This window comes from Misgurnus anguillicaudatus, chromosome 17 (genome assembly GCF_027580225.2).
Source record: "Misgurnus anguillicaudatus chromosome 17, ASM2758022v2, whole genome shotgun sequence".
Taxonomy (NCBI): Eukaryota; Metazoa; Chordata; class Actinopteri; order Cypriniformes; family Cobitidae; genus Misgurnus; species Misgurnus anguillicaudatus.
The window spans coordinates 39,493,241-39,518,376 of record NC_073353.2 but is presented as its reverse complement, the minus strand read 5'-3'; the positions used below and the strand labels follow the sequence as shown (position 1 = coordinate 39,518,376).

The following is a 25,136-nucleotide window of genomic DNA, read 5'->3' as shown; positions in this document are numbered from 1 at the left end:
ATATGTGTTCGTTGAATCACGTGAAGCATGTGCATTATGCATCTTGTCAAAATAAGTGGATTCATGATAAAAGAGATGCTCATGTTCACAAAATAATCGACAGACACCATCTTAAAGCTCACGTAACACACGCTGTTTCTGCATTTCTGATATTAATCTGGAGTACCTATGGAGTAGTATGACATCCTTTATATCTCCGAAGAGTCTTTAGTTTAATCAGATTTATAAAAGAAAGATTAGCTTTACCGAATCTTTCCAATAACGTACGAATAAATGAAGAAGGAGGAGTTATAACACGGGAGGAGCGAGTACGAGTCATGCAACACTATACAACACTGTTTTAACTTATGATTCACTACATGTTCGTGTCATTTATATAATATACACGCGCCTATTTCCAACATAAGACAGAAGTCTTACTTAACGCGTGCAACTCGTCATGACCCGGTTCTGAAAATCCACCGCATCAAACACACACGCAAAACTCCGCTGCTAATCCGGATAATAAACTATATCCATTGTTTCCATGAGGCTGGATGTCTTCTCCTTACATCCAAAAACACACTTCTTGTTGTGCCATTGTTGACTTTTGAAATTAAACAAAGCTGAGTGGCGTGATAAGCTGTTAGCAAGCTCTAGCGTCTCCCGCTGACTGACGGCTGGGCGGGGTTTTCCGGGGGAAGTTTTCCGGCGGAAGCCCATATAAAGAAGTGATACGTATCGAAAACCCCTGAAACGTCAGTTAGAACCGTAATCGAAAAAAATTAGCCGAAACTTGTACGAACCCTGGCGAAGTGCATTCGGCACAGAAATACTCTGAAACACGCCCAACTGCATTTTTGACACTTTGCCTACGTTTAGCATGAGGAAACAACTCTATAACTGTGTTAATAAGTCAGAATGCTTGAAATACCATTAAACCCCCCCTTTAACACTAAACTCTAATAACAAATGAGATTAAGTGAGTATCTGGTAAACACAAGCGTCATAAACCTCTTCAAAGTGTCTGCAGCAGAAACGTATTTTGACATCACGTGTGATGGACATACTCTCAGAAATAAAGGTACAAATGTTGTCACTGTGATTTTATTTTTCCATTGGAAGCAATGACATTCCTCATTTATCTACAGGGATACAACCAGGTACAGTCATTGGAGGGCCGTAAGTTTCTAAAGGTTGAGAATCTTGCCGTAGGGTACAGAGGTGGGAAAGTGTCTATGTGTAGGCTACGCTGTACATTCAACACAGAAGTATAAACTGTACATTAAAGCGATAGTTCATCAAAAAATTTAAATTCTGTCATTATTTACTAGCCCTCATGCTGTATGAGTTTCTTTATTCTGTTGAACACAAAGAAGATACTTGGAACCCATGACTTCAATAGTAGGAAAAACAAATGACCGAATCTTTCAAACATGGTAAGGAGTGTCACAACGTACAGATTAGCTGGTCAATCAGAGACACAGAGCTTTTCAGATCGAGTATTGTACAAAATCTATGCGTTTCAGGAAGAGAGTCAAATCTGATGCTATAAAAATGTACGGTATATGGAAAAAAAAATAGTTTTTTAACCATTAATCATGCAAAAACATTGTATTATACCAAATACACAAAATAACCTTGTTTTTTAGCAATGAAATAGGTGCACTTTAAAATCTAGAATAATAATAATGTGCTATGTTCACTCATACAGCTTGAGCTTAAATATGCTGATGCTGTTCTGTTCGAAGAAGCAAATCCAGCAGAACCACCGTCACATCTTGCCTACACAGACATGCATTCAGTACCTCACAGGAGCAGCAGAAAGTGTAATCACTGCAAATATGACTGGTGGTTTGTGGGAGCCAGTGAGTCATTTTAACAATGATGCTTTCTAAAAACAGACTGCAGAGACAAAATGAATACACACATTCTGAAAAACGTCACTGCAAGCCACAGGGCCCCGAATCCCACCGGTTTCTGATTGGACACAACGCTCCGGGGGACCACATTCATGACGTCCAACTTAACACAAGTAACGCATGTGAAATGATGAGGCTAATATTTGCCAAATCACAAGTAAGGATGATATTAAGTCACTTATCTGTCATTGCACTTCAACATATTCAAGTAAAGAAAGATAAAAAAATATAAAAGAAGAGGAGAAAAGATCTGAGTGACAACAGAAAGAACTAGAGGTGTGACGAGATCTCGTGCGACGATTTCTTGTGGAGGTGAAATGCTGAATGTTTCTCAAACAAAAGGCTGCATCCTACGGAGGACTTATTACAGAATATTTACAATTATAAAGTTTACTATTATATTTAGTAAATAATACATTTTGTCATATGCTTATAACTTGCGAATGTAAAGCTCAGTTAACTAAAATAAACCAGGCTTGATGACGTATGCAGCCTGCATAAGTGACCTCCGAATGATGCAGCTTTCTGTTTGAGAAATGGCCACAGTCTCCTGATATCAGCATAAAGTTGAGTTTGTGGCAAAACCTTTTACAGTGCATGTATTATATTTTTTATATCTTTTACTGTGTGTGCTTTTTTGTTTGGGTTTCCAATAATGTTTGCTTGGGAACTCAAAGTCTGAGACAAAAGATATTTTCGCGATCTAAAGTGAAAGTAAAGATAACATCCATGCGTCCGCTAGCGCCCTCTGCAGCCATTTGTTATAATACATAATGTTGGTTTTAAAGGTCACATACATCCTGATCAAATTTTTTAAACCCTAGTTAGTGTGTAATGTTGCTATAATAGCATAAATAATACCTGTAAAATGCTAAAGCTGAAAGTTCACTGCCAGGCGATATTTTTTTTAACAGAATTCGCCTTTTAAAGCCTACAGCGAACGGCGGTTTGGACTACAGCCCTCTACTTCCTGCTTTGATGACGTCAGTAGAACAGTTTAGACTAAACTCCACCCACAGGAATATGTCAGTCGCCAGCTAAGCTAACGGCAAGCTAAGCTGCTATCGAACCACAACACACTAAAGCTGAAAGTATACTAGGGAGGTCCGCGTATGCGCGCCGTCGGCATGACGTCATTTTCGTCGGCCATGTGGACCGTCCACGTGCAGCCCAAAATTTGAGACCGCGCAGACAGTGCGCGTATAGTCCGCGTACAACAGCGCATGCGTGTGAAAATATTTAGACAGGACACTCCACTCCAAACAATTATACAAAGGAAATTAGCATTAGCACACACACACACTATCATTTTTCTTCTTTCATTTTAACTTCTTTCAAGAACAGAAAGCTGTGAAGCATGTTTGTTACCATAATGTTTGATTCCAGTTCTTTGTTGTCTTGTTGTTTGTTATAAACTGTGTTTGCAATGGTGGATCGGTTACTGTAATGTACTGTAAATGTCGCCAAATCAGTACTGCCCTGACGGCCTGGTAGAGTAATAATTTGAATAAGAAATCATTTGTATTGCGTATAGTGTCGAACGCGGCAAACCACACGTATACTTGGAAAGCTGCGCTGACGCGTGCGAGCCGGACGCGGAAAAAAAGTATACCGCGGGCTTAAACAAACTACACAATCAGAACTCGATATGTATTTCTAAAGGAAGGACTTCATTGAAAAAGGAATAAATCAGCCTGTGTTGAGGACAGTGAAAACGGGGCTATACAGATTGTGTAAAAAATACTGCTTTTTTACACGTAAAACATGAACACATGTTATATTGCACACTGTAAACACAATCAAAGCTTCAAAAACACACAAAAAAAGGGACCTTTTAATACATAGGCCACATATTAATGTAAGGTCTTTACTTGGTTTTGATACTTTTTTAAACCAATAATTATTGCATCGTCATTATTATGTAATTTTAAAGGTTATTGCTCACTTGTGTGTTTTAATCACCAAAATATATCAAATTACTTCATTATCAATTAGCTAAATTATTGTTAGTGACAGATTAGCTAAAATATTTCAAAATAATGTGATTTCAGTTTCCCTTCAGGGCTCAACGCAAATATTTTTTATACTGGCCGAGTCGGGCCCCAATAAAAAAATGTCAGTGTCACATATTTTAAAATAATAATTCAAAAGTCAAATATAATTGTATACATATACAACAGACATGTTCCAACGAAAAAAGGCTCCCAACTTTTCTGCTTTACCTGTAAACTGACAGTAAACTGTGCAAAATATTGCATTGTTGCTTTTGTCGTGGTTTACCCAAGTAAATGTCTGCTTCCAAGATGTTAAATAATATACATTGATGAAAATGTATTTCAGGGTGAAGCACTGGCCGGATTGGGCAAGTGACAATACTTTTTACTTGCCCGAACGTCTCTCACGCTTGCCCCAGGCCACCAGGCAGTCCTTTATGTTGAGCCCTGCCAATCATATATTTTATCATTGAGGATACTTAAAAAGTAAAAATCTCATGTCGTCTTGTAAACCAATTTCGTGTCTCGTGGAGTTAGTGTCTCGTCACATCCCTACAAAAAGCATAAGTAAAAAATAAAGAGAGAAGTAGAAGAAGGGAGAAGAGGACAAAAGAAGAACAGAGAGAGATAAGAGGAGAGGAGGAGGTGGAAAGGAGGTGGAGGGGTCCCACACTGGACCAGCTGCTCCCTGCAAGCAATCAGTTTCCTCTTCTTTAACACGACACACAGCAGGAAATAAAACCCAGGCATCAGAAAATGCATACAGGAGGCTATCCCTCACACACATATACACACAACACTAATATAATGACACAAAGAAAACAACTGGCCACAACTAAAGATTATGAGCACTTTCATGCTTCTTCCCCCCCATGCTTTTAAAAACCTTCCTCTACGACAGCCAAATAATCAATACTTTACATTGGCACTTCCATTAGCCACTGCAGACCCAAGAACAGACACACACACACACACTTTAAAACCACAAGCAGTCTTACGATATGAAAACCCCTCAGAACGGCTAAAGAAGCTCTTCTTTTCTATATCAGCTGCTAACGGTGACTCTTGTTCTCTCATTTGAAACCTCTGGCTGGCAGCGTGAGGTTATATAAACACGCTTAGAGGACGCAACTGACCGAGCAGCTTTCCTGCATTTCAACTGGATGACACTTCTGAATATAAGACACACAAATAAACGATTCGGTAAATGAACAGCCAAATATATGGCCGGCCGATATGAACATATGATGCAGTAAAAACGTATCATACGAAATTATATACGAAGCGGCATGCATTCTAAGCAAGTCAAGAAAGATGATGACTAACTTAAGTTGTGACGCTGCTTGCTAGTCATCGAAACCTAAACTCTACATTAATATGCTGTAGAAATTGACTAATCACAGATGAGGGTATAATTTATGTGACTGTTTTAGCATCTGAGACTTTATCGGTTTATTCTTACATAATGTAAAGCTATTTCTGTACTGATGCCAGATTTAAAATCTCTTCTTGAATTATGAACTTATGATCTTCTGTTCTTTTAAGTTCCCAATAACGAATATTTCATTTTTATTTAATTCATCTGAAGTATTTAATTTTCTAGATTATTCCAAAATAGACACCAAAACATGCATAACTACAATATATTTTTTGATAGAGCATTACTCACAATGTAAATTATTTTGGTCATACCTTTGATCTAAACAACACAAAATAAAAGAAAGACACAAAGGAGGACAGAAACACAGTTTTATAAAGGAATGAAAGAGAAATCATTAAGATGTGCAATACACGCGCGTATCCTGAGCCGGTACATCTGTCCTTCAGCAGAGGGCAGCGACAGAAGAGCCGTCGCATCTAGCCGGATAAATATAGCTCATACGCACAGCTAACACGCATGCCTGCAACTTAGTCATTTTTAACCCCAAACGGACACCAGCGCACTACATCCATATAAACACAGCTGTACATCAATACAAAGAGATAAAACACAGCAATGCGCAGGTGAAACCCTACACAAACACACACGGAGAACAGCGAGGTTACTCACAGCTGACAGATCGTCCTCCGGCAAAGACACAGCAGAATCAGTCAGCGGAGCGAGAAAGAAAAAGAGAGAGAGATGGAGCTCTCTGCAGCCCCAGCAGCTGAGTGGGCGTCAGTTGCGCTGGGGCTGCTGCTGACGTCACACTTTTCATGAATGAAGGGGCCGGATGACGCAGACACGATGCAGCTCGCCTGAGCTCTCTCTCTCACACACACACACACACAAAACGCGGAAGTGAAAGCAAGCAGGGAAAGATTTTGGAAGATTTTAGTGTTTGCTATGTATATGCCAAACAATGCATTGATATAATTTGTTAAATTGTTTTCTGATATCTACACAGAGGGTTTGTGGCTTTTTAAAGTGCAAAAATTATCCAAAGTCAGTTTTTCATGTCCATTTACAACCCTAGGATTTGCCTTTAGAATGAAATGGTCTATTATTACCTCATTTGAAAAGGTCAGGAAAAATAATGTTGAGCTCTGCTCTGATTGGCTGTTGCTCAGAGCAGCTCCTTCAGTAGCTCTGTGTGTGTGTAAACAGATTTTATGTTTGAATCTGTATCAGACGAAGATACAGATTTTGAGGAATAATCGATTGTTTGGAGATTGTTAAAGGAAAACACCACCATTTTTCAATTTTTTACTATGTTCTTATCCTAACTTAGAATTAATACATACCTATCTGTATTCAATGCGTGCACTTAATCTTTGTACCACGCGTCATGAATGTGTTAGCATTTAGCCTAGCCCCATTCATTCCTTAGGATCCAAACAGGGATGAATTTAAAAGCCACCAAACATTTTTATGTTTTCCCTGTTTAAAGACTGTTACATGAGTACAGGGTCCGAAATTAACACCCGCCAAGCGCCAAATGCGGGTAGATTTTCCGGTTGGCGACTAAATTCAAAAGGCTACCCACCACACTGGCGGGTGATTATCATACCAAAATATTAATGCAATATAATGTGTTTGCCAGTAACTAATCTGGGAACGATGTGAGCTAGCCACAGAAAGTCTCTACGCTCCAAGTCTTGCACTAGAGATGGTCTGTTTCTAGCTAGTACTGCAGGTAACTTGTGGTCTGCAGCTATCTGCTGCATATTAGCTATCAAAATGCATCCCCGCCCTGCCCGTCGGGCTATCTTGACTTATAGGGAGGAAAAAATATATTAAAATGCTTATGCATTCTTTCACAGATTTGGATGGGTAATAATGGTGTATGAAATTCAGGCACTGGGTATTTAAATTACGTTTGAGCGCACGCTCGAGTTTTACTTTCACTTTCGCGATCGCGCGAAAAGACGCAGTACATGAAGCAATCCGTAATGATTTGTCATGGATTTGTTGGGCAAATCCTCCAACTTCGTCCTGTCAGTCATTACTATCCTCACGTAAGAAAATGAAATCTCTCGCAGCAAGCTTTAAAGTATAGATTGTACGGGCAGTGAAGAGAGTGACTCTGTGCACAATCTCTCTTAAAGCGACAGTAGCCCCTGTTTTTCTGATCGAAAAAATTATCCAATCTGTAACTGGATGATCCAAACTGTGAGTTTTGTGACCCACTAAACAACTTTTAAATGGTGAGTATATCTGGCATGAGGATGAGCAGGAAAAGTTATTTTACATGGAAATCCAGTCTTTTTGTTTGTTAAAAAAACAACAGCATCCAAACAACAACAAGAATAGCAGATTAAACATTGTGGTTAGAGGCACTATTGGCTTTGTATTGGCAAAATTTGTCCCGTGGTAAAACAAATTGAATAAGACTGTAATATGCACACAAAGTCAAGTGGCATTTTCTTATCTGTGACTTCAGTTAATATTTCAGATTCAGAATCTGATGTATAGATATTTCACTTCGGTTAGAAGAAAATTTTTGTACTGATGATTGATATGTACTGAAAATTAATGTGTGTTATTTTTGTTTTTATAGATGTTTTGTCTTAATATTCTACATTAAAAGTAATGTATTTTTTATTCAGGCTACTTGCATTCATTTCAGGCTACCAAAATCTGAAAAGTGCCTGCCCAAAGGGCTACCGGGATGTTTTAATTTTGCGAGCCCTGCCATGAATGCAGCAAATGAAATTAATGTACATGTGACAAAAAAAGGCTGTTTATTATTCTGGCCGGTAAAAAAATATGCTTGGCTGGTGGATTTTTTCATCTACCAGTCCCCGTGGCAGGTGAGCCAAAAAGTTAATTTCGGACCCTGCATGAGTAGTTACATGAGTAAAGGGCGATTTATAGTCGTGCGTAGGTTCTACGCCGTAGCAGCGCGTCAGATCTACGCGGACCGCAAGCGCTGTGATTGGTCCACCAGAACCCCTCCCGTCAGGTAAAAAAAACTGCGTCATAGGTATTTCCGTTTGTGACGGTGAAAACAAAGTTGAGGAGTGATTTAACTCAAACTGCATCAAAAGTCACTGTTTATTTACTTCCATCATTGCTGGTCTTCTCAAATTATACACAACAAGTTGCTGTTTCTTCTTCGTTTGTGGGTTAACTTTCTAAGCTTCTTCTTCTTTCACGTTTGTGCTGCTACTGTGGTTACACGCATGGTTACTGCCAACCAGCAGTCTGCGCGTGTGTTTGCACGTCGACACGGACGACGCAAAAGTATAAATGAAAACCGACGCGGAACCTACGCCGTCGCTGCTACGCCGTAGGACCTACGCACGACTATAACGAGCCCTTAAGTATGGTGGCACAAAATAAAATGAGGCAATTTTTTAAGCGGATGAAAAATGAGAACTACATTGTATGGCGGAAGAGCTCTTAGTTTGCAGCACTTCGACGTTGGTGCGCAGTAACATCATCACTCCTGACTACTTCAGTGCTGCAAACTATAACATCAATAGTAGAACTTCAGTCTAAACGCTAACATATAACATTAACTAGCATAGGGCCAACTCCGCAGTCACAACTTTGTTTTTAACATTGTAACAACATTATACTTAATTTAATGTGTAACTTAATGTTGGAGCATCTCAACTGTAACGTCACAGTTAGTGTTATGTTGAGATTGAGTTTTTAGGTCTAAGGTTTACATAAGAATAGTGCTGGGCCATAATTCGATAACGATAATTTTACGAATATAAACTTTTTCGATAAAACGATAAGGACAGTTCGATAAGTGATCGATAATGTTTACGCACTGTACGTAACGTTGCGCATGCACTTCCGGATGCGGCACACGCTCTTGGTTTACAATCATGTCAGTTAGACTTGAAGGAGTGGAAGATGAGGCAAGTTATTCATTTATTAGTGGAGCCCTATGATTTTCGCGATGCGGATAACGCGGACGGAATCACGGAATCATTTTCCTTCCGTGTAATGTTAGACGCACAAACAGGGTTCGTCAAACACAGCAGACACAATAGGTGCAGTATACTGTACTTTCTTTCAGCATCCGCACAGCTTTAAAAGTATATTTACAGGACATTCACAAATTCAGGAAACTGAGGAAAAACAGCAGATCCACCACTGCAGTGAATATAGTGTATGCGTATGTGCGCTCCCACAGCAACGTGACACTCTTGACATCCATTTATCATCGTGTATAGCTCGTATATGTATAACACGCGTGATAACTGAACTAAGTTTTCTTTCTTGTTTAAGTGAACATATACAGCTGGATGTTATTTAGTATATTAAAACTTAAAGCAGTCTGTCTTGGGTCTAAAAGTGACAGCAGCCTGCTGTTTTCTGTGTCAGAAATGTGTTGATTTCATAACAAATATATTTACATTTAATACAGATGCCTGAACATTTAAACAAGATTTTAGTATTTGTATTTGTCATGTTCTGAATATAAAGTAGTTTAAAACAATTATTAACTGTCTGGTTTTTACAATTTTTATTCAGGAGCAAAAATCTGCCTTTAAATTTGACAGGAATAAAGATTTGTTATTTATCATGATAATTATCGATATCGACCGATATGGAAAACATTTTCTCGATAATGTTTGGGGTCATATCGCCCAGCCATACATAAGAAGGAGGAAACCATCGTGTTTGAGGCTCATGATATGTCATTACCATGTACAGAATAGGGGTGGCACGGTTCACAAAACCCTCGGTTCGGATCACGGTTTTATGGTCACGGTCCTCGGCTCAGTACGGTTCTTGTTGTTATTTTTTTCTTTAATTTTTCTTTTAACACTCCAGAAATGTATTATCTTATTAATGTATTAATTATCCATATTTTAGGATAACAGTATTAAAAAGTTATATCATGTAATCATGCACAAACTGAATTTGACTTTAAGCACATTATTGGGACCATCTCTGAGGAAAGCCAGGTGAGATTTTGATACAGCAAGAGGGCAGACATTGATGATTTCAACATGCTTTTCATTTATTTGGCAAAAAATAGAATGTGTATGGCCATCTACATGAACTTATGTGCCTTTTTAGCACACAAAGATAACTTGCATTTATCAAAATGCCAACTTCAGTGTAGCTCTTAGATTTATCACTGAGAGGCTGCTTAAATACTGCAGAGCGTATATGTGGACCATACGTTTACATCTGTAATATTTAAATCCGTCTCTTTTGTCCACTTTTGACTACTAATGTCCTGATTACTTTGAGGGGCAATTTATGAAATAAGATCGCGCAACTTTCACACGGTAGCAAAATGAAACTACGCGGATATCAGCCACTTTCGTTTTATCAATGAAAGGCTAAAAATAGCGCTGAATATGAAAAGACGTAAAACAGTGTTCAGTACCTCAGATTAGTACCTCAGATTAGATAAATGGTCGGAGAGAAGGCGGTCTCCTGTGGCTGTTCGAACACATTCAACCCATAGACTGCAGTTCTATCTATTGTTTTATTTCCGCTGTCATCATATGTAACATAAAATAAAAAAAGTGTTCCACACACCAGACTTATACGACGCTGGCGCATCCTCCAACTACGGGCAGACTTCCTTTTCTCTCCCACTTGCCATTTCTACACGTAACATCACCTCTTCTTTCGCGCGAAAGGGAAACGCGCTATCTGAGGTCACATACAGGGCATGTGGCTACATTGCGCATGCCATGAACCGTGCGACGCATACGTGTTCCGAACCGAGACAAGCAAACCGAATGGTTCGGATTTATTTCATGAACCGTGCCACCCCTAGTACAGAACTCTTATTATTCATCTATACCTAGGTAAATACAGTTTTATATTCTATGGTACCTTTAATGTCCCACTGTAGTTGATCATTTTATCATTTAAAAGTCATCTTTGAGCATCATAATAGCATATGTACAAGTTTTTTCAGCTTTTCTTTATGCTTTTAAACAGCTTGAATGTAACTCTACACCCATGGCTTATTTAGTATATATGCGAATCAGTCCCCGCCTTCACTCTCACACCAACTTGACCATAGCTATAAAATGTAAGTAGATGCTACATTCTGCAGTTTCAGTCACTGCTAAGTCTGGTTTCACACAATGCATACTTGAACTGCGCATACAACAATAAACTAATATGCTACTGACCACACACAGTAAAAAATAAACAAATTTAAATGCTAATAAACAGCAAAATCACCAGTGTTAAATCTACACTGCTGGAGTTTATATGGGAAACACCAGGTCTGGTGTTTCCCATATAAACTTTCTGGTTGCACCACCTGACATCTCTGAAGTGCATTTTTGCCCCAATTAATACCGGTTCAATCAGAGGAAACTACAATGACTAAAACAACAAATGGCAGCAGACATTTCTCAAATTTAGAGGATGAATAGAGATCACACACCCATGAGGATAGTTTCTCAAAAATCATGCTGCACTTTTTCCAAGTGAAAAATATCAGTATTACTCTTTCACATAATCAAACTAAGCTTCGTTTTGTAGTACGTTACAGAATTGATTAAAAATGACAAATGTATGTACATGCTGGACTTGTCATTGCAAAGACTGACATTAACTAGGTCATAGCAATGATATTTTAACCACTGGCTGTGCTTCAAGGCCAGCAGTGAACTTAAAGCAGGCTTAAAGCTGCAATAGTGTGAACTTTGAGCGGCAAGTTGCGTGCATAACATTTCGCAGGAGTTAAATTATAGCTGCCACATCACTCCAAAGAGTTTAATGTGCAAGCCATTTCATATTCTATTCAAGTCACAACAAATCATTTTATTACTCCAAGAATTAAACAAATACAGACGTATGTATAGTACAATAATATTAAATGTTTATTAATTTTATATAGTGTGTATATAGTGATAGAAAGTTTTATTGTAAAAAAATTCCCAAAACTGGTCAAGTACCCTACCCCTTAGGTTCTCATGAAACTGAATTTTTCACCCGCTTTGCACTTAACCACAACAAAGAAATAGCAAAACAACAGAAACTTCCACTTGCTAAAGACTCTTTTCAATAACCACAGTATGTAGTTCAGCAACGCATGCTGGGTAAAAAAAAACAAAAATGCAGAGCAAACACAAAATCAGGTCAACGATAATAAAACCATATGGGCCAATGACTTTTTAATAAAAATACAAAATTTTGTTTTGGTATCTCAAACTTGAAAAACGTCAGGTGGGGCAACGCTCCGTACAAATTGGTAAAACGGTAAGTTATTAAAAATTCAAAATAATATACTTTGGCATTATTTTATCTTCAAAACATTTACTATAAACAAATTTCACAAATATCAGTAGTTGGGATGTTAGGATAATTTAAAAACTTTTGTCCAACAATTTGGATGTTCTCAAATGTCAATAAAACCACCACAATCATCAGCCTTTAATTAAGAAATTATAATCAGTAAACATGTTATTATAACATCTTTTAGTGAACACCAGGTGGTTTTTCTTTTACAGCTGAATGAAAAGTTAGCAGATTTCTCTCAAATACTTAAAAAAAAACCTACTTTAATGTAATGGGTAGATGGGTACACTTTCTGTGTCAGGTGGTACAACCAATGTAGAAAAAAAATATTTTACTTAAATTGAAAAAGTATATGAATTTGATATCACAGGCAAAGGCTTATATAAAGTCTGTTAAAATGTGAATTCATTGTAGATGTCAGGTGGTGCAACCAGAAAGTCAAAGGATGCAACTGCTATGAATGCCCCTAAGAAATTAAACCATTAAGCTAAATAATATTGATAAGCTAATAATTTAGATAATTATTATAGTTTTAATAAATGCAAGCTAAGGTTGTAATTATTGTTCTTACATTTATAGTTCTTAAAATGTTAAAAGAAATGTTTTTTGGTTGTTTTACACTTTCAAACTATTATCAGGATTATAATTTAAATCCCACTATCCACATTAAAACTTTTCTGGCAAATTGACAATGATCAAAAATCATTAAAAATGTAGTGCAATGTTCAATAAACAAAACTTTTTAAACACATTGTTCCTAGCTCAAAAACATGCATTACATCAATTTTTTTAAGAATTTTGTTGCGTCATTGACCCATACAGTTTAAACAAGTGTTTTGCTGCTTGTTCAATTTAGTTTAGACAAAACCTAATTTATAAAAAATAAATTTCTCAAAAAAAAACCTGTTTAGACACAAAACACAGACAACAGAAAAGAGACCAAAACTAAAAAAGCAAAACAATCCCATTGTTTACCTTCAGCAACGTTTATGCTCATATCCAATATGCCTCTAATGCCACTGCAATTTATCTGCCACTTCAACTCTACCTGTAAAGAAATACAAAAAGGGCAAAGTTCAGAGATCACGAGGCCAGTAATCAAACTCTCAGATCGTACTTTCCGAAGGAAAAAGAAAAGCTGAGCCTCTGTATGTGTGCAAGGGTTTTAAAGTGTTAACTGAGCTCAAGGTGCATACCAGGTTGGGCCTGTTTACTTGTAAGCTGGGGAATCCCAGCCCTACATACAGTATGAGTTAATGTTTAGAAGAGACTGCTGGAACAAAACAGAAATACCACAAATACCACAGTGACAAGAATGAAAAAAATCTGAGATGAAGACAGAGCCACATTGGATTTCTCAAACATCGGCTGCTGCCCGAATGCTCCATTCCAGACTATTAGTCAATTATTAACAGGGTAACGCGTGAAAAATCTTCTGTTACCTTGACCCTTTTTAAAAATTCAGGAAACGTATTATTCTACAAAATCCCTCTTCCAAGAAGTCAACACAGTGAAAACATGAAAGTGGGAGCAATTCTTAAAGGCACACATAATGGCTACAAGACAATAAATGCACCCATTTTAATTTCTACTAAAGATTCAAGAAATGTATTTAAATTTATTTAAAATTTAAGCTGCACACTTTTTAAGCAATTTCCGATTAAAGTCACTTCTGGAATAAACAGTATCTATTGTTCACACTGACTGGCTTGTAAAAAAGGGTTCAAGTGTTAAACTGAATGGGAATAAAGGATGAATATTATCTGTTACTCACAACACAGTGTGTAGTGGTGCAGGTCCAGTGAAAGGATTATAGCTAATGAACAGATGCTCATGTCTGGATCATTAAATGTCAAACCTCTGGTGTATGTGTGGGATCATGAAAGAGGGGGATGTGCCATGTGCCAAATGTGCCCCCGCCCCCCGCAGCCACACCCTAAGGGCTCCTCACACATCCCAAATGGGGACAAAGACCCTGCTCATTTACACCCTATTCTGCCCAATTAATGCGTACCTAACCATCCCAAAAATAGCGCTTTGCAGATGACTGAAGCCACTCTCAAGTGTTAACACAAGAATTGTAAATTAAAGAAAAAACTATTAATTTAATTACAAATATACATCAGATGGATCAGAGGACGTAATACAGCATCTCACCTGCTGTCAATCACATCTGCACTGTGAAAAGGCGAATTGGACACTTACAATTACTCTATTTATAGATACATAAAGCAAAATACATCTAGACAGGGTCCGAAATTAATTTTTTGGCTCACCTGCCACGAGGACTGGTAGATGAAAAAATCCACCAGCCAAACACATTTTTTACCGGCCAGAATAATTAACAGCCTTTTTTGTCACATGTACATTAATTTAATTTACTGCATTCATGGCAGGGCTCGCAAAATCTCAAAATCCCTGGTAGCCCTTGGGCAGGCACTCTTCAGTTTTTGGTAGCCCAAAATGAATGCAAGTAGCCCGAATAAAAAATACAGTACTTTTAATGTAGAATATTAAGACAAAACATCTATCAAAACACAAATTTGTTGTTGTTTTGATGCTGTTGTTTTTTAAACAAACAAAAAGACTGGATTTCCATGTAAACCAACTTTTCCTGCTCATCCCCACACACCAGATTTAATCACCATTTAAAAGTGGTTTAGTGGGTCACAAAACTCACAGTTTGGATCAACCAGTTACAGATTGGATCATTTTTTCGATCAGAAAAACAGGGGCTACTGTCGCTTTAAGAGAGATTCTGCACAGAGTCACTCTCTTCACTGCCCGTACAATCTATATCACTTTAAAGTTTGCTGCGAGAGATTTAATTTTCTTACGTGAGGATAGTAATGACTGACAGGACGAAGTTGGAGGATTTGCCAAACAAATCCATGACAAATCATTACGGATTGCTTCCTGTACTGCGTCTTTTCGCGCGAAAGTGAAAGTAAAACTCGAGCGCGCGCTCAAACGTAATTTAAATTCCCAATGCCTGAATTTCATACACCATTATTACCCATCCAAATCTGTGAAAGAATGCATAAGCATTTAAATATATGTTTTCCTCCCTATAAGTCAAGATAGCCCGACGGGCAGGGCGGGGATGCATTTTGATAGCTAATATGCAGCAGATAGCTGCAGACCGCAAGTTACCTGCAGTACTAGCTAGCAACAGACCGTCTCTAGTGCGAGACTTGGAGCGTAGAGACGTTCTGCGGCTAGCTCACCTCGTTCCCAGATCAGTTACTGGCAAACACATTATATTGCATAAATATTTTGGTCTCTGATCTCTTGAACAAATGCATCGTCGAAAATAACAAATGTTTTTGTTTCCTAGGTAATCTGTGTGTTGTTTTTTTTGCTTGTTATATAAATAAACTATGTTTAAAGTACTTTGTTGTTATTTATTATTAGCGGAGTTACCGGAAGTTATGTGCGGACAGCGACAGCGGCTTGTTTATGTTGTTACTGCTGAAACCGTCTATAGTGTGGCTTTAGTACACAGGTAACAGCAGGTTCTGTTCATAAATTAATCATAAACATTTTAATGAGTTTATAAATGCATGCATGACTACTTCCACGGATGTGCTAATGATGCTGATGGAAGCGAATTTATTGTTATTGTGAAGCGAATTAAATTACCTGTAGTTTAACAATCTTGCAAATAACAAGACAGATCAGCCTCACAACAGTAAACAAAAAAACAAAAGTTTCTTTAAGCCACCTGCCTTATTACAAATATGGTAGACATGGTAGAGATGCACTGCTTTTGAATATTTTGGCTAACACAGATATAAACAAACTATCCCACAGGCAAACATCAAACTTATTATTTTAACATTTACTTGAACTTTTCTAAAGAAAATGTTATTGCATCTTTACCGAACACAACTAAATAATTTAGATGAAAATCAGGCCAAAATTACAAAAATACAAAAACGAAGACAGACACATTTTTATAGGTTAATATAATTCACAAAGTACTTCTTAAAACTTAAACTATAACGTTTATCAAACTCTTAACATTTTATTGTTTAAACCAACTAGACCAAGAGCATTATGTTTTTTTAAAGTTAAATTAATGATATTACTGCAGAAACCCTTGTTTTTTTGCATTTGCTAACTTTAAACCTAGCCATGTGTGTTGTTGAACATGGCCTAACCACACTGTACTGACAAGTTTGTCAACCAGGTTTGTTTAGCAAGCCAGTCCTGTTTAACATTCCAAAGTTCGTGGAAATGCATATTTAGCAAAACACATAAAGTGAGACAGACATTTAAAGCAGAGTACAGTGGTGTTATAAAACACAACACCAGACATTAATTGAGGACATTATCTGATCATAATGGTTTGGTGAGATGTTTGTATATACAATAAATAACACTTCAATCACGACTCTTCAACTTCAACTCTTCTCAGCTGTGTCCTAATGCAGAGAACCATCAGGCCAACATTACGGTGTGCTACAAAGTATTTTCCATCATTTCTGGATATAATTTTGTTATAAAATCTCTAGTCTCTGTGTGTGAGATTTTTTATATATTAACATGTTCTAATAAAGACAGGTCCTTATATTATATTTAGTGGTTTTACATTATAGCTTCCCTGATTGAAAAAAAGGTGGTGTGTGTACATTTTAGCTATATCTAGTAGTGGTGAGATTGCGAATCGCTAACTAACACCTCACGCCACAGGACAAACATGTCGTTGTCTAAGACAACGTAAGAACGAAACACGCTCTACAGAGCAGTTTGAACGTTTAGGGCTACTGTAGAAAATAAAATGAATAAAAAAGTATTTAAGTTTCTGTTTTTTTTGTGACGCACTCTAAAACCAAGCAGCAGAAAGCACGTCATGTTTTTTAATGATATTAAATAAGCACAATGTTTTCTTCTTATTGGGAGTGTTCACAAATAAAAGTACACCATTTAGAGTTTCAAATGTTTAGGGATGTTCATCGATGCATCGCATTCCCATTAAAAAGACCTGTCTAAAATCGATTCTGAATCGTAAGGCTCCGATTCAGTGTTTCATGCACCGCTTGTGCATGTACTACGGCTCCGTGATCAGTAGGAAGTCCTTATCAATCTAAAATCACTACGAGTTTGACTCGTTTATAACGTGCATTTCAAAAGCAACACTCATCAAACACAATCATTCAAAACATTCTCTATTATAATGAAAATACCTGAAACAATCTGAAGAACAGCGATATAAATATGCCTCTAGATATTTCCTGGAATAGTGTTTGTAATGATACTTCTTCTGTGGCACAAATGGAGTTTCTGCACGAAAAAGCCCTCTGGCTTTTGAATGTGGCATTTCACCGTAATTCATTCGAATTCATTCATTGAGAAAACGCGCATTTGCCCGTTTAATTGTCACAACCCTACAAATGTTGTTTTACTTTTATCTGTATGGGTAATTTAAGGTGCAAAATCATCATGCGTGCTGCTTACCAGCATGACGGTGACTTCCATATAAAGGGACTCGCGGTGTATGTAAATAAAAATGGCTCATTCAAGGTAATAAAAACAATACAATTCATTATGTAAGGTTTTTACACACCACTGATAATATAGTTACGTATATTACATTGCATTTCTGTCAAGAGATCCTTCTAAAAATTACACAATGCGTCTTTAAATATAGCTAAAAGCTAAACACATTTACTTTTAGCTAAAACAAAAAGGCATGATTTTTTTAATCCAGAGGTCGTTCAGTAATGTTAAGAAGGTGAAATATACATCCTCGAGTGTCTCTGGACTGCAAGTTATCCAGAAGCGGATCAGCTCTGTTACGTTCTCATTAATATTTTAAAAGCATTGAAACACACACACTGACAGCTCTTGTGTCCCCAACATGAATAAGATAGATGCAGTGCTGGAACTCTGAGGACGAGAATTCATTTAACCTGTTCCAGTAAACAGCACCTCTCTCTGACACCGCAAAATCATTTGTCACTGCTGAATGATGACAAGTGCCCAATACACACCAGCAAGATCAATTAATTGTCCAATAATTGAGCATTCTGAGATTATCAGACAAAATCATGCCTAATTGACCTTTCAATAGCTATGTTTCCATCCAAAGTTGCATATTGAACTTACGCGCATAATTGGAATACCGCATTAAACATTTGCGAATAAATGCGTGTTTACATCCAGTGAGCTGACGTGAACAAAATCGTCACTTCCTGGTAAACTGGCGTTTAATATCAACAAGAAAATCATCAAGTCACTAGCTGTGTTTTCATTACAGATTTGCGCAAAACTTATGCAATATTTTCTTTTGTGAAATTATTATGTGTGACTAACATATTTTTTCCTCTCGCAATAAGTCATTCCAAACATTACGTTAAGGGATGTTAGCGATGTTAAGCCATTATTTGAACCAAACATTAATGCCAAGAAAAGCAGCTACTTAGAGGTATTTCTGGGAGGTCTTAGTACATACTGCGTCAACTTCAAATAATGATTATGTGAAATACACCTTTTCCGAATTACCTGCATAACCAACTCATGCTAGCGTAAAAGCTTTTTTGCGATATATGGGAGTTTTTGTAAAAGTGCTGCGTTTCCATTGGCTGTATTTTCAATTCGCAATGTCAATTTGCGCAATTTTAAAAGGTAATGGAAACGCAGCTACTGTTTTTAACCATTTTCGTTTTAATTTCCTCAGAGCGCGCAGACGAAACACTACCCGTTATCTGCTTTCAGATGCGGACTCCTGCTGTTTGTGTTATTATGCACATTTGTTTTTTATGCAAATTTTTTAAATGAATGCGCATCTATTGCAATGCTCTACCAGAGAGCTATATTGAAACACAAGGAACAAATTATTTCATAATTTTCTTTTATTCATGTAAACTAAAAATCACAACAGCTATATTTACCAAAATACATTCTTAGTAAAAACAGCCTTAAAGAGACCTCCATGCAAAAAATAAAAAATCTGAATCTATAAAACTGATATAGCTTGAATTTTAAGTTTGAATCAGAGATGGTGTGCTGCTTCAACATATGTGAATATTTGACGATCAACCATATACACAGTCATATAACTATAAATAAATAAACAAATAAAGAAGAATACTACCTGGAATTAACTACTGTACAAGGAAAAACACAAAGCCCTGCGCATATCCATTCATCTCAGGAGACATGAGGAATAGACAAGAAGATAAAAGATATAAGAGGAAAAAAGGAGAGAACGTGCAGTTTTATTTCTTCACTCGTGTGTGTTAATGTGCTCCCCATGAGACGCTGCAGGCGCGAGTAATTATAGTAACTCACAAATCTGGAAGGCCATACAGACAGAAGAATGTATGATACACTAACACACAACAAAGTCAAAGTCAAATCAAGTTAACTCACATTGAGGAGATGTGCAGTGTCATAATGCTGTTTGATTAAGACACTACTCACTGGCTTAAAACACATGCAAAAAACAAACAAAATAATAGATTCCAAGCACGCTGTACAAATGACAATTCTGCACTTCACAAACAGGCCCGACTCCTCCCTAAACCGTCCAAACTCAACCCTATAATAAAAGGTGAAGCGTGTCATTTCTGCACCGCTAGTGTCACTAAACAGAACTGCAAAAATAACTTCAAGCAGTCTTAGGCTGTCCTGTCACAGTAAAAGATGTTCAGTCCAGTCAGGCTGCTTCATACTTTACAAACTCTGTACCCTTTCCATAATGTAAATACCCTTAAGCCAAGCTTAATATAAACCCCCAATCTCAGGGCTTAACCTAATTCTCTAGTAGTCTACCATCTGAATGATATAAGACCCTCACAGAATAAAATCACAAAACAACAAAGAAGGCCTCTACACAACCGGTTCTGGGCAATACATTTCACATCATGTACAGAATATCACTTATTTTAGTGTTCTTCTGAGGAGAGAATTAGAGGTGATGAGAGCGGAAAATGATAAAAGCTAATGAGAGAATAACAGGAAAATGAGAGGAGAGAGGGGAGAATGAGAGGAGCCGAGAGAGGGGAGAATGAGAGGAGCCGAGAGAGGGGAGAATGAGAGGAGCCGAGAGAGGGGAGAATGAGAGGAGCCGAGAGAGGGGAGAATGAGAGGAGCCGAGAGAGGGGAGAATGAGAGGAGCCGAGAGAGGGGAGAATGAGAGGAGCCGAGAGAGGGGAGAATGAGAGGAGCCGAGAGAGGGGAGAATGAGAGGAGCCGAGAGAGGGGAGAATGAGAGGAGCCGAGAGAGGGGAGAGAATGAGAGGAGCCGAGAGGGGGGAGAGAATGAGAGGAGCCGAGAGAGGGGAGAATGAGAGGGGCCGAGAGAGGGGAGAATGAGAGGGGCCGAGAGAGGGGAGAGAATGAGAGGGGCCGAGAGAGGGGAGAGAATGAGAGGAGCCGAGAGAGGGGAGAGAATGAGAGGAGCCGAGAGAGGGGAGAGAATGAGAGGAGCCGAGAGAGGAGAGAATGAGAGGAGCCGAAAGAGGAGAGAATGAGAGGAGCCGAGAGAGGAGAGAATGAGAGGGGCCGAGAGAGGAGAGAATGAGAGGGGCCGAGAGAGGAGAGAATGAGTGGAGCCGAGAGAGGAGAGAATGAGAGGGGCCGAGAAGGGGAGAATGAGAGGAGCCGAGAGGAGCCGAGAGGGGAGAGAGTGAGAGGAGCCGAGAGAGGAGAGAATGAGATGAGCCGAGAGAGGAGAGAATGAGAGGAGCCGAGAGAGGAGAGAATGAGATGAGCCGAGAGAGGGGAGAATGAGAGGAGCCGAGAGAGGAGAGAATGAGAGGAGCCGAGAGGGGAGAATGAGAGAAGCCGAAAGAGGAAAATGAGAGGAGCCGAGAGAGGAAAATGAGATAGGTTAAGTGTGTTAATTCGAGTGTGGATCAACACAGCATTTTATTGGTGAAATGAACACTTTTTTGGGAAATTGTGACGTTAAAATATATGTAATGCACTGCATCCACTAGCAGTTTCTCTAAAAAACTTTCTGCAAGACAGAATATATCATTTTGAAACGGATTCGCTTGGAAACTCTTCAGATGTTTTTTATGCTCAAACATCAAATCACACACCCAATAAAGATAAAAGTGAAACAGCACAAGTCAGAATGTGGTAAAAGCAGATCAGACCATTTAAACACACCTTGCATACATTTATTGCAACTTTGAGTCAGAAAACAAACATCTCTCTTTGGATACCAGTAAGATTTAACTAAACATGACAGTTTCCTCTCTCAGCTTATGAAAATGAAACAGCAGGATTACAGGAATGTTTCCCACATGTCAATTACATAAACACTGTTCTCCTTCCGGCCCCACCCATGCCCTTTGTGATGTCACATCTGGAAGGGGCACATTATGATAAATGAGTTGCCTTGACAACCAGACTTTCTGATTAACATATTATTAAGTAAGATTGTTTCATTAAACCGACTGCTACAGTATAGCAAAACCAAGCAGAAATAAAATAAGGAATCTAGTTTCTTTTAATTTGTAAAGCACAAATATACGTACAGGCTAGTCTACAACCCTGAATATTTCACATGTTAGTCCAGAGAATACCTCATAAATGTCCCATTTACATGATTCAGTAAGCAGATTATATAAGACATACTGATTCACAGGAGGGACACAAGCATGATTTGCTTTTTCTGTTTCTGGGGTGTGTACTATGCAATTGACATACTATTGTATTTTTTATAATATGGTTATGGTATATATTTGTACAGATAAACTATTTATAGGTCACAGCGATAAGGAAACATGGATTCATTTACATACAGTTCATCTGTACAGTTCAGTGGTAGAGCATTGCGTTAGCAGTGGAAAAGGTTGTGGGTTCAAGCCAAGGGAACACATGTACTAATAAAATAGTATACCATTTAATGCCCTGTAAGTCACTTTGGATAAAAGTGGAAAAAACAACAAAGGATTCAAGTGTGAGATGCTACCCTGGATTAATCAGAAGTGCAGGAGAGAACAAGGAAGCACCCAAATTTGCTAGATTGGAGCGAGTGACCTGTAACTGCACCCATCTCACTCTCAGCAGATTGAAAATGAATAGCGGACAGACAGGCAGCTTATTATTACTGCCACACGTGGACATTTAGACAGAAATATGCTTTACTCAAATACAAGCACACATCAAGCCGCTGGTGTAGTGGGCAGTTCCACCCCAGCGTCCTTTTCAGGTCACATTCTCCACCCTGTACTTTTCTGAGCTCTCCTTAAAATACTGTCTGCCGAATTAAAGGCAAAAATGCCGAAAAAAAACCTTAAAAAACACACTGTATATACTTAAAGGGACAGTTCAACCAAAAATAAAATTTCTTTTCCCACACTCATCTTATTCCAATTGCCCAATATCGGTCCCCAATTACTTTCATGGCGCTTTCCATTGCATAGTACCATATGGGTTTGGTTGGGTCGGGTCAGTCTGACGCGCACGTCTGCATTTATGCACAGCATTTATGCAATTTAAATGAGGCTTAAATGAGCGCGTCAACTTACGCCACGGTTGTTTGTATAGAAACTGTCATGTAAGACAGAGGTAGTGATAAACGCAATGTACAAACATTTATTTGTGGTGGTAAATTCAGATTTTGTGGTGGACTGGCAAATAAATGAATGTATGGGAAACACTGCATTTCAACGATGCTCACTGTTGCTCGCTCTCACTTTTTGTATGATGTCACAGCAGTAGGCAGTGCAAATATAACGACACGCCTATAATCCCGCCCACTCTGAAGTGGTGCTAAACTCAAATGGAAAAGCTAACCGAGCCAAAGTGAAGTGAGCTGATACCACCTGATCCATTGGGGTACTATTAGCGTGACCATACGTGCCATTTTTCCCGGACACATCCTGGCCAGGATACTGGGTGCATCCTCGCATTGGTCGATCGCATGCGTCGTTGAGGTTTAATATTTCAGGTTCTATTTCAGAAAAGTAAGGATGAGAAAAAAATGGCCTGCGATTCTCATGCGTGTCTCATCAGTAAAGCCATTTTGGTGATTAGTAGTAAATCGCCATGGAGCGGCATTTACTACACAGAGCCAAATTTCACAGAGAAGGTAGGCAAAATCGCGTTCATAATCATGGAAATGTATGCGATTTTGTCAAGCTTCTCTGTGAAATACGGCTCTGTGTAGTAAATGCCGCTCCATTTAAAAGCATGGCGATTTACTACTAATCACCAAACCGGCTTTACTCATGAGATACGCATGAGAATCGCAGGTGTTTTTTTGCCCAGCTCTACAGAAAAGCAACAGTGATCCATGATCGTCGTCTCCTCTCGTCTTTAGGAAACCAAAACATTAGTTATTTCAATGAGGTATTTGTTTCAGAGTTAGTTTAGCACTAGCCAGAACATTAAACAAACACAGACCGGAAGTTAAGTTCCGCCCAGACGCGTTACCACGACAACACTCCAGCATGCGATAAAAGGATGTATAGCAATGTAGCACAACCATTTTACACGTTTAGTTTAAATAGCAATGTTATTTTAACAAAACCCTTAAACGACAGCAAACAGATTAAGACCATTTACTTTTTCCTCTGTTTTGCACTCACAACAATATCAAATCATTATTTTTTCAATATAATATTTCCTCCTCTGGTCAAGATAAACAAAAATCAGAAATATACTAAATAAAACGTGGAGATTGGCCAATTCTATCTAAAAACTACACAATAAGGACCGAATTAGCATATAAGAATGAAATGCTGGTGTGTTTTAGATGTGTAATTTACGCTTTGTTCCAGCATGTGCATCTGGACCTCCAGCACCATCGACACTGCTGGGACATTCAGTCACATTCTTGGCAGAGAAACAAACAGCCTGCATCTTAACTATGGGCCTGTGTGTATTCAATAGCCTATTGAGACGTTACAGCTCCAAATTATCTATAAACAACCTAAAACGCAAACGCATACATATTGCAATAGCTCTGTCAGAAAACAGTAGCAGAATTACGCGAGGTCATCTAACAAGAAAACACATCTCTCTTTCTATAGTGACATGAGCTGTAAAAAACATGTTATTGATATTTTAATCACATTAAAAATACGAATCTGTGTGTACAATACATATGTGAGGATTTACTACATCACCTCAGCACCACAGCGATTCACCTCAGCACATCTCTGACATAAAACACAGAGCCGAAACAATACAACGAGCAAAACGTGTCTCTCTTTATGTCATCGGTGTTTATTTTGACCGATTACACAACAAAAATGTCATTATGAGAAGGAGAATAATATAAATCCTACCGTGTAAGACGCGCTGATCTCCGGCGGACTGTCAGCGTCTCTAATCCCGATGCTTTAATTCGTGTCTTGTGAGCACTGACGTCACTTCCGCATTTTCTGACCTGTGCACCTGCACCAGCATCGGATATAAATAGAACAGAGCTCGTTTTCATTCATAACTTCAGTTCCGTCCTTAAATGTGAACTTGCATGATTTCAAACACATTTAAATTAATTTAATCCGCGTTTTAGATACACCCTCTTTGTCTTTTCAATTTCTTTACATTGCAGGTTCGTTTTAAGATACAATATTTTATTGTCATCTGTTGCCTACTTTGGTACAATAA

General features: G+C 38.3%; 1 protein-coding gene across 3 annotated transcripts in view; it reads right to left on the bottom strand.

The window, feature by feature from the left end:
• map3k13 (mitogen-activated protein kinase kinase kinase 13) overlaps positions 1–24,897 on the bottom strand; it is a 54,068-nt gene extending 29,171 nt beyond the window's left edge. Inside the window, exons 1-2 of one of the 3 annotated variants that reach the window (XM_055215250.2) lie at positions 24,812–24,894; positions 13,533–13,605 (exon numbers count right to left, since the gene is read on the bottom strand). The gene's annotated coding sequence lies outside the window, so the exon portion shown is untranslated. Of the gene's footprint in view, positions 1–5,945; positions 6,142–13,532; positions 13,606–24,811 lie in introns of those variants that run through there. The other 2 variants (XM_055215252.2, XM_055215251.2) reach the window with 2 other exon arrangements.
• Between the last annotated feature and the right edge of the window lie 239 nt (positions 24,898–25,136).